The sequence below is a fragment of the Dreissena polymorpha genome, chromosome 7, assembly GCF_020536995.1.
Source record: "Dreissena polymorpha isolate Duluth1 chromosome 7, UMN_Dpol_1.0, whole genome shotgun sequence".
Lineage (NCBI taxonomy): Eukaryota > Metazoa > Mollusca > Bivalvia > Myida > Dreissenidae > Dreissena > Dreissena polymorpha.
This window is the reverse complement of record NC_068361.1, coordinates 46088202-46102805: the sequence shown is the minus strand read 5'-3', so window position 1 is coordinate 46102805 and position 14604 is coordinate 46088202. Positions and strand designations below refer to the sequence as shown.

Genomic DNA, 14604 nt, shown 5'->3' with positions numbered 1-14604 from the left:
AAAAAGAGTAACAAGCTCTGAGTGTACATACCTCCCAAGGCAAATCCTTAATGCCGTAATCATACAGTAACTCTTCACCTTGTGGAATATCTTTAGCAGCAAACAAGCAAAGATATGGCCTTTTGTTGAACTCCAGGGTTTTCATAACACAATTTCTACCTTTACCACCGTGGTTCACCAGACGACCTAGCCGAGGCCCAACATCTAATTCACTAGTAGCATCCATACTATATAAATGAAAATTGTTTTAAAAATAAGAATTCTTCCAATCACCTGTGCTCAAATTGGCACATTTGGGAGATTATTATCCTAGTGGTCAAAATGTTGTGGAAAAAAATTGACTTCAATCACTTTCTAGCAGATATTAACTGGTAGAATATTTTTTTTTTAATTTCTTTTTTGTTCTGAATATTGCGTTATTCAACTTAAAAGTTATTTTTATTACAACTTCTAACATACTTACCCCCACCCTTTCCTTTTATATTGGAAGAAGTATCTAAACACGGATGGTTCACGTTCTTCACGTTCTTCCCCTTCTCTTTCTGTTATCAGTTCGCCGGGATAAATCATTAAGAAATCTCCTTTTGTTCTATTATTGTTGTTCTAACACCAAGACCTATCAAGCAAAACAAAAACAAAAACAATTATATAAACAAGAGGACCATGAAAGCCCTACATCACTTACCCAAGAACACTGCTCTAGTTTAATCAAATTCAAAGGCAAATATTACACATGGTTTTACTACAACTTGACTTACTTTTTGACACTCAGTTGGTACTTACTTTGACCAAAGACCTATAAACTATAAGGATACGCAACTTCTATATAGAAATAGAACAAATATCGTAAAACTTCACAAGGCAGAACGAGACTGCGAGAACGGAAATACTCAGATGTTACACTGGCCGCCATTTTGTATTAACACATGATTGGTCGCTAAAATATTTTACAATTTTGTTTCAACATTGCTTATATGATCTGACAAAACTTCTCCCTGATTTGCAAGTGTAGTGAGAGCCCTTTAGTTTAATTTACTTTAATTTCTCTGTCTACACTCTCTGGATAACAATTTTCAAGTGTCTGAACAGCCAAAATAGAAAATGTATGAGTTTGAAGACGACATGTCTTCTATGTATTATAGTTAAGATTTTTGGCCTGTCTAGAGATGTATGGTGGCCAATGTATATACATGTACACAGTTTGTTTTGTCTAAAATATGTTCCAGTTTATTGATAACATAAATCAAAATTTAATACCTTTTGGTGGTATATGTTCAATAACAAAATCTTTGAGGTCCTCCCCTGAATCAATGCAGTCTGCTGCCACATTCTCCTGTTTCTTTCTTCTTGGTCTCATTTCCTGAATATATTAAATAATGTTTTTTCCACAAGCAGTCTTCTGACTAACCAACTATATACATATATAATATATATATAAACAGAAATATCGTCAGAAACGGGGTATCTGTATCAAACCATAATCTGGGTTGTCTATGTATACTAAGATATGTGGTAAGTTATGGGTCCTCAATTTCAATATTAACCCTTGCTGCGAGGTTCTATAAAGGTACGGGATATATAGAGTACCCGCTAAAATGAATGCCATTTCTATACACTATCGGACCTACTACAAGCTTTATATGGTATGACGGTTTATAATCCAAAGATTTTGCAGTTGTTTAAATTGACTGAAAATAAATTTCATTAATAAACCGTGTTATGGATGGACAGGGGTAACATACATGGGTAAAAGTTCAGAAAAGTGAAAATACTGAAATTTCAAGCTGGGGGCCGCAGGGCCCCGGTGGGTACAGGGCAACGCCCTGGCTGGGGGTTCAGGGGGCCGGAGGCCCCCGGAAGTTCCTGGATTTTAGCATATCGGAGTGCAATCTGAGGCCTTTAAATATACTTAAACACTGATAATATTCTCTACATTTTGAAGGTGAAATAGATGACAACACTACAAATCAAAGGTTCAAAAGTTAGAAAAGCAGAAAGTTGATCTACACAATGTCAATTTATTTTCACAATCAGTAACTGTAAGATGAGAAAGTTACTAATCACCCAAAAGTCCCTTAAAATTGACAGGATCTCAAAAATATCTACTGAATTGTGTCTAGGAATGATTTTCTTTTCAAAAAACACTTTTTGTTTTATCAAAATCTGTCAATGCAATCAGAAACAGCAAAGAGTTTCACAAAATTCTGCGTAAAATTTACACCATGACATTCCTGACGTCCACGGACGGATGACACGAAACCGGTAGTTTTTAGCAAATTTTTCACTAATTCCTTCCCGAAACTACCAAAAGCCAATACCTTCGAAAGATATGTCCATTCTCTTTCGATATGATGCGGTACAAACATCGAGCATCGGACACACAATTCACATTTGCGATATTAACAATAATATTCACTGTTTGACGTTTGGAGTCGGCATTACTTTTTCTAATGGAGTAAATAAATAACGTAATCCCATTGGTTGTCAAAATTAATTCGATTGATTCGGCAATTATCATTGTTTTCTTAACCATGGGATGACGTTATTTATTTACTCTGTTTAGTGAAGATAACAACAACAATTTGACCTGCCGGTCCTTGGACGTCAGGAATGTCATGGTGAAATTTAACGCAGAATTACCACCCCCCCTCAATTTTCTCCTCGAATTATGCGATTTGGAAAAACGGCCCTGACGAAGATCGGAAATACGGAATTCCGTCATAATACGGAAATCTTTTATCCATGAACATATGAAAGACTGATCGTGACATTTTCAACTACATGATTTCACGATTCGAAACAAGGAAGAATCGTGAAATTGTGAAATCATGAAATTCTGAAAAGAAATAGCTAAATCACGAATGAATGAAATCGAGAAATTACGAAATTTTGAAGTGAAATTGTGAAATCATGAAGTTGTAAAGTTTGGAGAGAATTTTGTCAACAAAACTTCACTATTTCACGATTTCGTGATTTCACTCCAAAACTTTACGATTTCGTGATTTCACAATTTCGTGGATTTCATTATTTCTTTCAAAAACTTCTTCTTAAGCACATGCCTACATTGCAATCATCCATTTTCAAAATGGCGGAACTTCCTGAAACCCGTAATTATTTAGAGGTTAATAAACAGCTTACAGTGTGCCGTATTTAGTAACATATGTACTGTTCATTTATATACACTGCCAATATGATCCTTTTTAACAATCACTCTGTGAAATATGTAATGATATATACCCCATAAAACATGAAAATACAGAATGTATTTTATATACCCAATAAAACTTATATACAACTGCTTGAACTTGTGAGGTTTATATAGGTTAAGAAGATGTTTGCATCACTTGATGACCACAGATGAAGGATAAAAATTGTGTGCACACCTAATCTAACCTAGCAAATAACTGGACCTCTCTAATGAGAACATACTCCTTACCACATACACACTAAAGAAACTACACTTACTGAAGATCATTATTCCATCTCAAAATAAAGCATTCCATCTCATGTATACACATAATATTAATAAACCAATAGCAATAAGTGTCAACAACACAAACTTAAGATAATAAGATGCACATTCTGAAATATTGCAGAATCCATGCTGAATTCACAATGGCTGTAAAACCACTTCCTGTTGCTTACAAAGACCCCATAATTACAAGACCCAACAAAGCAGCATTATATATATTTAATTTTATGTTCTTATATAGACCCCATATTAAATATAGGCCTCACAAGAAAGGTCTGAAAACGACGGGCACCCCGCAGATCACGGTATGTAGTTGTATCATAAATTGAACATGTTAAAATACACAGTTAGCTCCAGTTGCCTAAAGTAGAAAATTATAGAAAGTCATAAAAACTATTACACCTCAATAAATTTGGCACACAAGTGAAAATTTGTGTACATGTTAAAAGGCTTAAGTAACTGAACTAACCGTTAAAATTGCACCCATTTCCACGACTGTTTACAACTGTTAAAATTGCCCGAGATTTTTGCATGCATGTAAATACAGTACAGCTCGCAATGATTGTATGTATTTTGCGCTTACTAAGTGATCAGGTTTCAAGGTTACATTATGTAATGGATCGTTTTGGTATGTTACATTAACTTTGTTAAAGTGTCTGGGGAAACCTCTCGCACTCTCTATCTCTCTCAGAGCGTCTCTAGGTTAGTCAATAAGAGAGAGAGAGAGAGAGGGAGAGAGATAGAGAGAGAGCTCAGCGATCGAGCATCTGTCGAGCATCGAGAGAGAGATATCTACTAGATCTCTATCTAGATCGCTCATTATCTCTTAGCTCTATCGGAGCTATTCTCTACTCTCTCTCTCGAGCTCAGGAGATCTCTATCTCTCTCTCTTCTCTCTCTCTCTCTCTCTCTCTCTCTATCTCTCTCTCTCTCTCTCGCTCTCTCTCTCTGGGTCTCTCTATCTCTCTCTCTCTCTCTGGGTCTTCTATCTCTCTTCTCTCTGGGTCTCTCTATCTCTGGGTCTCTCTCTCTCTCTTACTCACTCTCGTAAGTAATATAATTTTCACATTGACTTAAAACTGGTAATCAAGTATGACCAAACTCTCTCTCTCTCCCTCTCTCTCTCTCTTGATGACAGAAGAGGTGGGAGGGGAATATGCCGATTCGTCTTTGTTTCTAGAGAGTCTGCAACTGACTGCAATACATAACTTAACATAACATATTCTTTATTAGCATAATGCATTTACAATACGTAAAGCCAACATGTAAACAACATGTATTTGCCTGGAAGAATTAAATTGAATTTCGGATTTTGAGAGATATTTACCTACATCTATTAGCATTCTTCTATTCTGACTGGACATTAAACCTATAAATTTCTGTTATGTCGTGAATACACAAAAATAGTGTTTAAAATATATTTGTCATACTTTGGGCACAAAATATCACAGACACTAAATTCTTATATCTTAATCGGCCATATTTAAGACTGCTAATCATAGTTAAGACAGGGGTATAGCCAGGGATCAGGAAAATGCCGGTTTTATCGGTTTTTGACCGATTTTGGTCGTACTGGACCGATTGCAAATTGAGATTTATCATAAAAATCGGTCCGGATTTCACAGACAGGTGTGACATTCTACACACTTACCAGTACATTTATCTCCGCAGTCCCGAGATTAATCCGCTAATTGATATCCCCATGTCAAAAAATGCCCGAGGCGATCATAAATTAGGGGAATTAACAATGTAAACAATTGGGCACGCTTGATTGAGAAGTACAAGTGACACACTTGTTCCACGAAAACCGATTATTATTTACCACATTCGGTCCAGTATTAAATGATGCATGGTAGATTGTGAATATTAAAGGAGTATTATTTTGTTGAATATGATAATATTTCTTGCTTTCTTTGCAAATACTACATGTTTTATTGACATTGAACAACTTAATTGGTCATTAATCAAATCATCAAATGGGAGTCTTATAGAGTTCAAAAACAAATAGAGCTCATTCTATCTACCTTCTAAACCGATTGGACATTTCTTTCTAAATAATTAATAAGACCAACAATTCTAAAACAAAATAAGATGTTTTTAATGTGATTTCAAATAAAAGGCCTATTTTCACATCACATCAAACATAATGTATTGTTCCATGCATGAAAGATTTAGAGAATATAGTCTTTTTTGGAGGGGGTGGGGGGTGCGGGGCGAAGAGGTATCAGAGGGTTTCGGCCGTCTCTCGGACCGATTGGGATTCGGAGATTCCTGATCCCTGGGTATAGATGTCTTAAAAGAGATTTAAGAATTTTACTAAGACTGTTATTATGCCTGTTATTTTTCGTGAAACGCAACACAAATAAAGGCAGTTAATTTAAGCCTGTAACTTGTAAGTAAGACTGTTATGGAGTTAAGAACAATAATGGACTTAAGAATGTTCGTGAAACCGGGGGCCCGGGGTCGTAAGGTTGGTTACCATGTCGTTTAAAAACAATTAAAACTAAATGTAAAGTAGGTGAGGCTTTCCCCGATTTAAGTAGCACCTATTGTCATATTACGACAATATCAATGAATCTTTGTTAGTCTATGGTACCATTTTTATTGCTTCCGTGATTTTTTTGGAAACAGTTCCTAGTAGGCGGCACCTCTAGTCTCAATAATGAACCGTGAACGAAGCTTTTTTCATCATTTGGACATTTATCGTGCTTCGCTACGTCTCAAGTCTATCGTGATTTTTATGTTACAAAAGTTCCGATCGACCGACTGTGTTCTTTTAACTTGCGATATTTCATATTCAAAGGACTGACAAATAAATGGAAAGCAGAAATACATACATGAAAAAAAATTGAATCGTCTCAGCCCACACGAGTATCCGATTCACCTCTTATAAGCGAGTTATCTGTCAATTAACATCGATGAAGCTCAAAATTAGCTTTCGACTTCGATTTTGTTTACGACCGCGGCGAGATTCTCGCGAGAACATACGTCATCGTATTACGTAGTACAGTATGGGGAAAATGTACGCGTCTTATCCAAAATTGAGTTACAAGTACTAAATTTATCTTTTATATAATTAATGATTGATCTCTCTTCACATACAGATTAGGAAAAGGTGTTTTCGTAAACCAGCCTTTTAAGCACAGTCCGTAATGATTTCTTTTTTCAAATGATTCATATGTACTTCATTGTTTTAGATATAAAAACGGTCATATCATTCCTAAGAGTTGCGCCAGTATCAGCCAATGTGGTCCACTAAGTCTGAAAGAAGCCCAATTCAGCTTTCCATACATGTTTCACTATAGAGAAAAAAAGACGGCTTTTCCTCAAATATATCTTCCCGTTTTTATGACAAAATGTTTAACAACAGTCGAATTCCACAAATAAATCCATCGTTTCAAAAAAGTAAGAACAAAATATAGAATCAAATAAAGACAATACGGATCAAATTATTTTAGTCATAGTATATTATCAAATGCTCACAAATATTTTAAGACGGTTATACGCGTACACTATTATTTACAGTGATATGTGGAATTTGAGTGTCGGCCTACTTCTCGGACCGTGTGACGTAGCTCGTTGCTATTCGGATGTTTCGGACTTCTACCTCCACATTTTTTTGCACTTTTTATGTGTGTGATTTAAATCAAAGTTTTGGATATTAATACAATTGTGACATTCTTGAAACATCACACATCGGAAGATAAATGGTTGAGCTCCAAATCGGTATGTTTGATTTCACATTCCATTGCATATTAATGAAGTTATAGGCCGTCAAACGTGCGCAGAAAATCTGTGCGGAAAAATCTAACGTAAAAATCACGATGGACTCTGGACTCGAAGGCGTCAGTCAATATGGTGCCCGGAAAAAAGCCCCTCGGAAAAAAGCCCCTTCCACCAATTTTGCCAGTGCGGAAAAAAGCCCCTTCATCGATTTGCCAGTGCGGAAAAAAGCCCCTTCGTCGTTTTGCCAGTGCGGAAAAAAGCCCCTTCGTCGTTTTGCCAGTGCGGAAAAAAGCCCCTTCGACAATTTGCCAGTGCGGAAAAAAGCCCCTTCCAAATGATTATGTTTAGAGCGGTAAAAATCCCCTTAGAAACCATAGAGTAAATTTACTTTTTTCAAACAGACTGGGACACAAAAAAGTAACATGTGAACGAAAATTATCATATTGTATTATATTTATTATGACAAGCAAAACTACAAATGATGAAACATATTTCAAAATATCTTACATATCTACATTACATCAAAAAATATCACTGTAAAATGTCACTCGTAGTCTCTTCACCGAAGACGGATGTTGTGTCCAACAGTATCTAGGAACTCACCCATTGTCTTCCTTCCGGAGCTGTACTGCTGGCAAAGGGTCTGCAGCGTCTTCGTGTGGAGTTGTCTTCTTCTCTTATGTTTTGTCACAGTCTTTCCTTGTCTAAAGCGGAGCACATCGGCCTCTACCATTGTAGCGTCCCGTTGAACACACACAACAGCTGTCCAGAGGGAAGGATTAGCATGACCCACCAGCTTCGCGAACCCACTGTTCCACTCCTCACAGACGTTGTTTGTACGTTCTTTGCCGCTCAGGGTACTGTCGAGCACGTTCCATGTGGCGGATGGGAAACGTGGCCCAGTCCTCCTGAACTTAATACGGCCTTTTTTAGGCCGGCCGCCTTTAAATGAAGGTCTTTAACATTTTTCGCAATGTTTGTTGATTGGAAAAGGCATGTTTTTAATGAATATGATTTGTTTGTCAATAGTGTGGAAATTTATATAATAGACATACCGCTCCAAGTATAATAATCATTTGGAAGGGGCTTTTTTCCGCACGGGTAAAATTGGTGGAAGGGGCTTTTTCCGCACTGGCAAAACGACGAAGGGGCTTTTTTCCGCTCTGGCAAAACGACGAAGGGGCTTTTTTCCGCACTGGCAAATTGATGAAGGGGCTTTTTTCAGCACTGGCAAAAATTGGTGGAAGGGGCTTTTTTCCGAGGGGCTTTTTTCCGGGAATCAGTCAATATAGCAATAGCCTTCGAGACCAGAAATCTGGACTAGCGGCACCTCATGAGGTTTTAGACGGCGGATTTCTGCCGGCTACTTCTGAAAGCCCTAAGTTTCAAACAGTTTATAATAATTGTTCAACATTCCCACGGGATACCTTATTGGATCTATGATGCTTCAAACTGTATGTAAATGTAATGTAAAATGTTAATCACCCTGCCTCTTAGTCTCAATAATGAACCGTGAACGAAGCTTTTTCATCATTTGGACATGTATCGTGCTTCGCTACGTCTCAAGTCCATCGTGATTTTTATGTTACAAAAATTCCGAACGACCGACTAAGTGCTTTTACCTTGCGATATTTCATGTTCTAAGGGACTGACAAAAAAGCGGAAACCTGAAATACATACATGGATGATTTTTGAATGGTCTCAGCCCACACAAGTATCCGAAACACCTCTTATAAGCGAGTTATTTATCAATTATTACAGCAATTTGGGTTAAAACTGTTTTGTTGTTCCCACAAAATACGTCATAGATCTGAGAAATTCCTGGGGAACCCCGTGTGACGTAGTAGACTGGAAACCGGTCTTTCGTCTATCGAATGTGGTGGAACATAATGGAGCCAGTAGACAGCGGGGGACCAGCTTAGTGAACACGTACTTGGTCATTTCGAATGTTTCGGACTTCTACCTCAACATTTTTTTGCACTTTTTATATGTCTGATTAAAATCAAAAGTTTGGATATTAATACAATAGCGACATATAAACTTCACAGATTGACAGATAAATGGTTAAACTCCAAATCGGTATGTTTGAATTCATATACCATTCAATATTAATGAAGTTATAGGCCGTCAAACGTGCGCAGAAAATCTGTGCGGAGAAATCTAACGTAAAAATCACGATGGACTCTGGACTCGAAGGCGTCAGTCAATATAGCAATAGCCTTCGAGACCAGAAATCCGGACTACCTGCCTCTCTGCCACTCTGGCAAATAATAGCCACTAATCGAAAGAGATTATTAAATTTCCCTCTGCATAATAACTGAACAGCTGAATACACGTATTATTTACAACAATAAATTAGTTGAAAACTAGTTTAAAAGCGAGTTTACAGTCTAAGTAAGATAGCTAAAAACAACTTAAAAACCGTTTGCAATATCAATAAGACTTCATGTGTGATTGTGAGACAATCGTTGGTGATTTGGAACTACAGCATATTTTAACTGTGCTACGCAAGGTTTCATAAAACAAACAATTGTGTGTTCAATTTACCTTGAAATACATCATTACTGAGTACTGTAGATCTATTAATTTTCAATATCACATGTAACACCCGTTAACTGCCGCCATTTTCTGATCTTCGTGTTCTATATCACTTCACGCGCTTTAACTGCGGGGCATACATAAAATTGCGGGTTCTATGCAAGCGTCTAGATGATGTAGAGATGGGTTCTTTACTGACCTGGAGTAGGGGAGACAACTCTATTTTAATTTCAATTTAAGACCGACTTGCGCGTAATTGCTATAGGATGCTTCCAGTATGAAAGTTAACACATTTAAGGCGCACATATTTTGCGGGTTCTTATATAGATCCCATATTAAATATAGGCCCCACAAGAAAGGTCTGAAAACGACGGGCACCCCGCAAATCACGGTATGTATTGATATATATATATATATATATATATATATATATATATATATATATATATATATATATATATATATATATATATATATATATATATATATATATATATTTATATTTATATATTTATATACATGCTTTTACTTCTATAAGCTTAGTTGCATTTTTTTGGTGGTGCATGATGAAAACCAAATAAACTTGTATATTCACCCCTGAAGACGACGTATAGTCGAAAGAGCGAGGGTATAACAGATGATTTTACTCAAAATTAATCATTGGTCATAAATGGCATCTCATATTATTGCTGCTCTTTTCGTTTATAATACATGGCAGGATAACAAAAGTACATTACAGTATATAAATAGGTTTCTTGTTAAGCCGGTTTGTAATACAAAATGATTATTCTGTTTTGATATTTAGTACTATTATATTGGCTAATATAAATTTAGTACTATTATATTGGCTAATATACTTTTAGTACTATTATTATGGCTAATATACATTTAGTACTATTATATTGGCTAATATACATTTATCTGTGTGCATGATATTTTGAGGAAAGAGTACAATTCAAGTGTAAAGACATATTTAATTATCAAATTTTAAATATTTTATTGAGAACGTGTCTTAAATGTATTATACGATTATCGTCTACATTATATAAAAATGTGAAAGTAATGTCACTTTAAAATGGCATGTCATAGCTAGATAACCGTTGTCTCTTTAATAGTTCGTGTTTAAGAAGCATCGATATGGAGGAATTTTAAACCCAACACACATGTTTATGCTTGTAAAGAGACCTTTACGCTATATTTTTACTAACAGGCTACATAAAGTGAAATTGTTATATAATTGTCTTAAATAGTGATTAATATAAAGAAACGTCCAATATTTGTAATTACCGAATCTTATATAATTCATGAAAATAATGAACATTGTCTGTTGTTTTTTTAAGTTGGAAATAATAATAACATAAATAAGCGAAATAACAAGTGGCTGAAAACATGCACTTAGTTCTGCGTAATTAACTGTTGAAATTGTATTACGTTTATTTTGGTGTCTTTAACGAAATCGACTGGAACGTTGATGTCGTGTTCTTTAAAATGTTGTTAATAGCAGTATAAATAACATAAAATGAACAAAAATCAAAAACATGTTCAGTGTACAAATCTAAATGAACGGTGGTCAGATGAGAGTCCGGTGTCGTAGCTTCGAACTCTGGTGGAAAAGACACGTGTCTCTTTTTTCAGATTTTCATATTTCGCTTGCGATATAATGCTGATTTACTTTTTAATTTATTATTCTTCCAAATGAAAACTTGCATCAACTAATTGCTTTAAGATAATTCTGTCGCACACAGGGTGTGTACGGTAATATTTTTTACAACAAATATCATTAAACTCGTTTAAATATATAAGTAAACGTTTATTCGTTTTTTATTGCATCACGCGTGCTTATTATCGTGAGGTGACCTTGCAGATGTGATAATATAAATAACTTAAGACATTGTTCTGAACATTCGCTGAAGTCAATCTACATACCGACTACCTGAGTATAAAGCCCCAGACGTGTCTTACACGTCAGAAGAGTTCATGCTAGTCGCGTACCGATGACTTATCCTTGGCGTGAGGGATATGTTTTAAGATCATATTACAGTGTGTTCACCATTTTAAACAGCTACAATCTGTTACACAATACATGGATTTCGAAAAAAGGTTCTTATATTACCTGGCTACCATGGAAACCCGGCACTTGCGCTCTTCCTTTAGCGATTGCCGACGTCCGTAAGTGAATCACTACTTGTGTTCATATCATCATCATCATCATCATCATCATCATCATCATCATCATCATCATCATCATCATCATCATCATCATCATCATCATCATCATCATCATCATCATCATCACCACCATCATCTCATCATCATCATCATCATCATCATCATCATCATCATCATTATCATCATCATCATCATCACCATCATCTCATCATCATCATCATCATCATCATCATCATCATTATCATCATCATCATCATCATCGTCATCATCATCATCATCATCATGCATTATGAATACACCTGCTGTGGAATGAATGTATCATACCTCACTACAGTCCATGCATTATGAACACGCTTGCTGCGGGATGAATTGATCAGAACTCTCGACAGTCTATGCATTATGCACACGCGTGCTGTGGGATAAATTGATCAGAACTCACGACAGTCCATGCATAATGGACACTCTTGCTGTGGGTTGAATTAACAAAACTCACAAAAGTCCATGTATTATGAACACGTCTGCTGTAGGATAAATGTATCAGAACTCACGACAATCCATGTAATATGAATACACCTGCTATGGAATTAATGTATTATAACTCACGACAGTCCATGCATTATGAATACACCTTCTGTGGGATGAATGTATAAGAACTCACGACAGTCCATGTATAATGAATACACCTGCTGTAAGGTGAATGTATCATAACTCACGACAGTCCACGCATTATGAATATACCTGCTGAGGGATGAATGTATACGAACTCACGACAGTCCATAAATTATGAACATGCCTGATGTGGGATGAAAATATCAGAACTCACGAAAGTCCATGGATTATGAACACGCTTGATGTGGGATAAATTTATCAAGACTCACGAAAGTCCATGCCTTAAGAACACGCTTGATGCGGGATATATTGATCAGGACTCACGAAAGTCCATGCCTTAAGAACACGCTTGATGCGGGATATATTGATCAGAACTTACAACAGTCCATACATTATGCACATGCCTGCTTTGGGGTTACTGTATCATTATCGTGACATTCAATGTATTAAGTATTATGGACACTTTCATATCAGCGATAAATATATCAGAAATTACGACAGTGAATGTAGTAAGTTTTATGAATACATCTTCTAGGGTATAAACACTTGCTATGTGATACATGTATCAATGCTCACGGAAGTTCATGAAATATGCAAACAGCTGTTGTGGTATAAATATGGCAAGAGGTATCGCTAGAGTTTAATACATGCACTGTATGCGTGGAACAATATCATATGCCATACGTTTAACAGATTCGTTATCTATTCTAGAGAACAATTATATTCTTAATTGTTTAGTTTTCTATCATTAACCAATTTACATTTATCTGTGTGTCGGATAATTTTAGGAGAGAGTACAGTTTATATATACACGTCATTTTTAGTTATCAAATTTAACAAATTTGATTAAGGAACATATTTTAAAATTAGGATACAGTTATCGACAATGTTATCTACATTGTACCGAAATTGCTAGTTGGGTCCCTTGAACATGTTATGTTTATGTAAATTATGAGCAATGCCGCTTTTAAGTTAAATCAAAGCGCTGAAGGCACTAAAGTTGTTCGCTATTGCATAATCTTAGACGCAACTCAGTTTTCAAAATTATGTTATAGCTGTTTATATCGCAAGTTTGAAATGAACACAACCCATTCAAATATATAAAGAGTGCGTCTTAAAGCACAGGTCGAGATGTGTGTGCAATGTTTATCCTCATATTTATGTTATAGAGATAACTAAGACAAAATAACAACAATATGTCTCTTTTTTTTCGCATTGGTTGCTGCACTGGCAACCATCTTTAGAATTTTGGTGTCCTTGATAAAGAATAACAAGCCTAAAATCTGAAAAGAATTTTAAAATGCTAGTTACCCTGCATTTTAGCCCAACTGCTTCCAACTTTTGAAAGTGAGTTTTCTGTGCTTAAATCTACTGGCTTCAGGCTAACAGGCAACCACTAAACCTGTAAGTTATTCATGATGTAAGATCTGACAGTTATGAACTCATTCAATTTGCAAGTCTGAAGACATTGAAGGGACCTTGTCACGTTTTGGTAAATTGACAAAATTAAACGATTTAATAATGTGGAGAGTTCTGTTGTTGTCGTTGTTTTTCATACTACGAGGATTGCTTATATAAAGTATAAAATACATCTCTCATTGTATGAGCACGGATGGCCGAGTGGTCTTAACGATAGACTTGTATTCCAGGGGTCAGTGATTCGAGCCCAGTTGAGGGTAACTTTTTTACTACTTTAATTTTATTCTTGTTTTTTTTTTTAATGGAGCTTTTAAGATCCAATGTTTACATTTATCAATATTAAGCATTTAATGACACACTTTGAAAGGGACCTTTTAAATGTTTACTAAAAATGCCACAAGGTAAAAATGTAGACCTCATTGGTTGTTTATTTGATTCAAATGTGATTTTGATTATTTTCCGCGTAGCGAGGTTACGTTTAAGTTATTATCACTTTTATCTTTTTTTTTCAAATTATTAATAGAAAATATAATGTAAGCTTCATTTTGGGAAATCAGGGCTTAATGCATATTCATTAATTGTCACTCCAGTACCAAACACTCTCTTTAAACGAAAAACATCATAAAATCAGAAAGTGTCGTCCTTGATTAACTTGTGCGCATTGCACAGGC

The 14604-nt window shown here is 35.7% G+C and overlaps 1 long non-coding RNA gene across 1 annotated transcript; it reads right to left on the bottom strand.

Annotated features, from left to right (window-relative positions):
* Positions 1–592: 592 nt before the first annotated feature.
* LOC127836936 (uncharacterized) lies at positions 593–10137 on the bottom strand. Its single transcript, XR_008029009.1, has 3 exons — positions 9746–10137; positions 1258–1360; positions 593–616 (listed from the first exon to the last, which is right to left on the bottom strand). It is a non-coding gene; the product is annotated as an uncharacterized LOC127836936 (long non-coding RNA).
* Positions 10138–14604: the final 4467 nt, after the last annotated feature.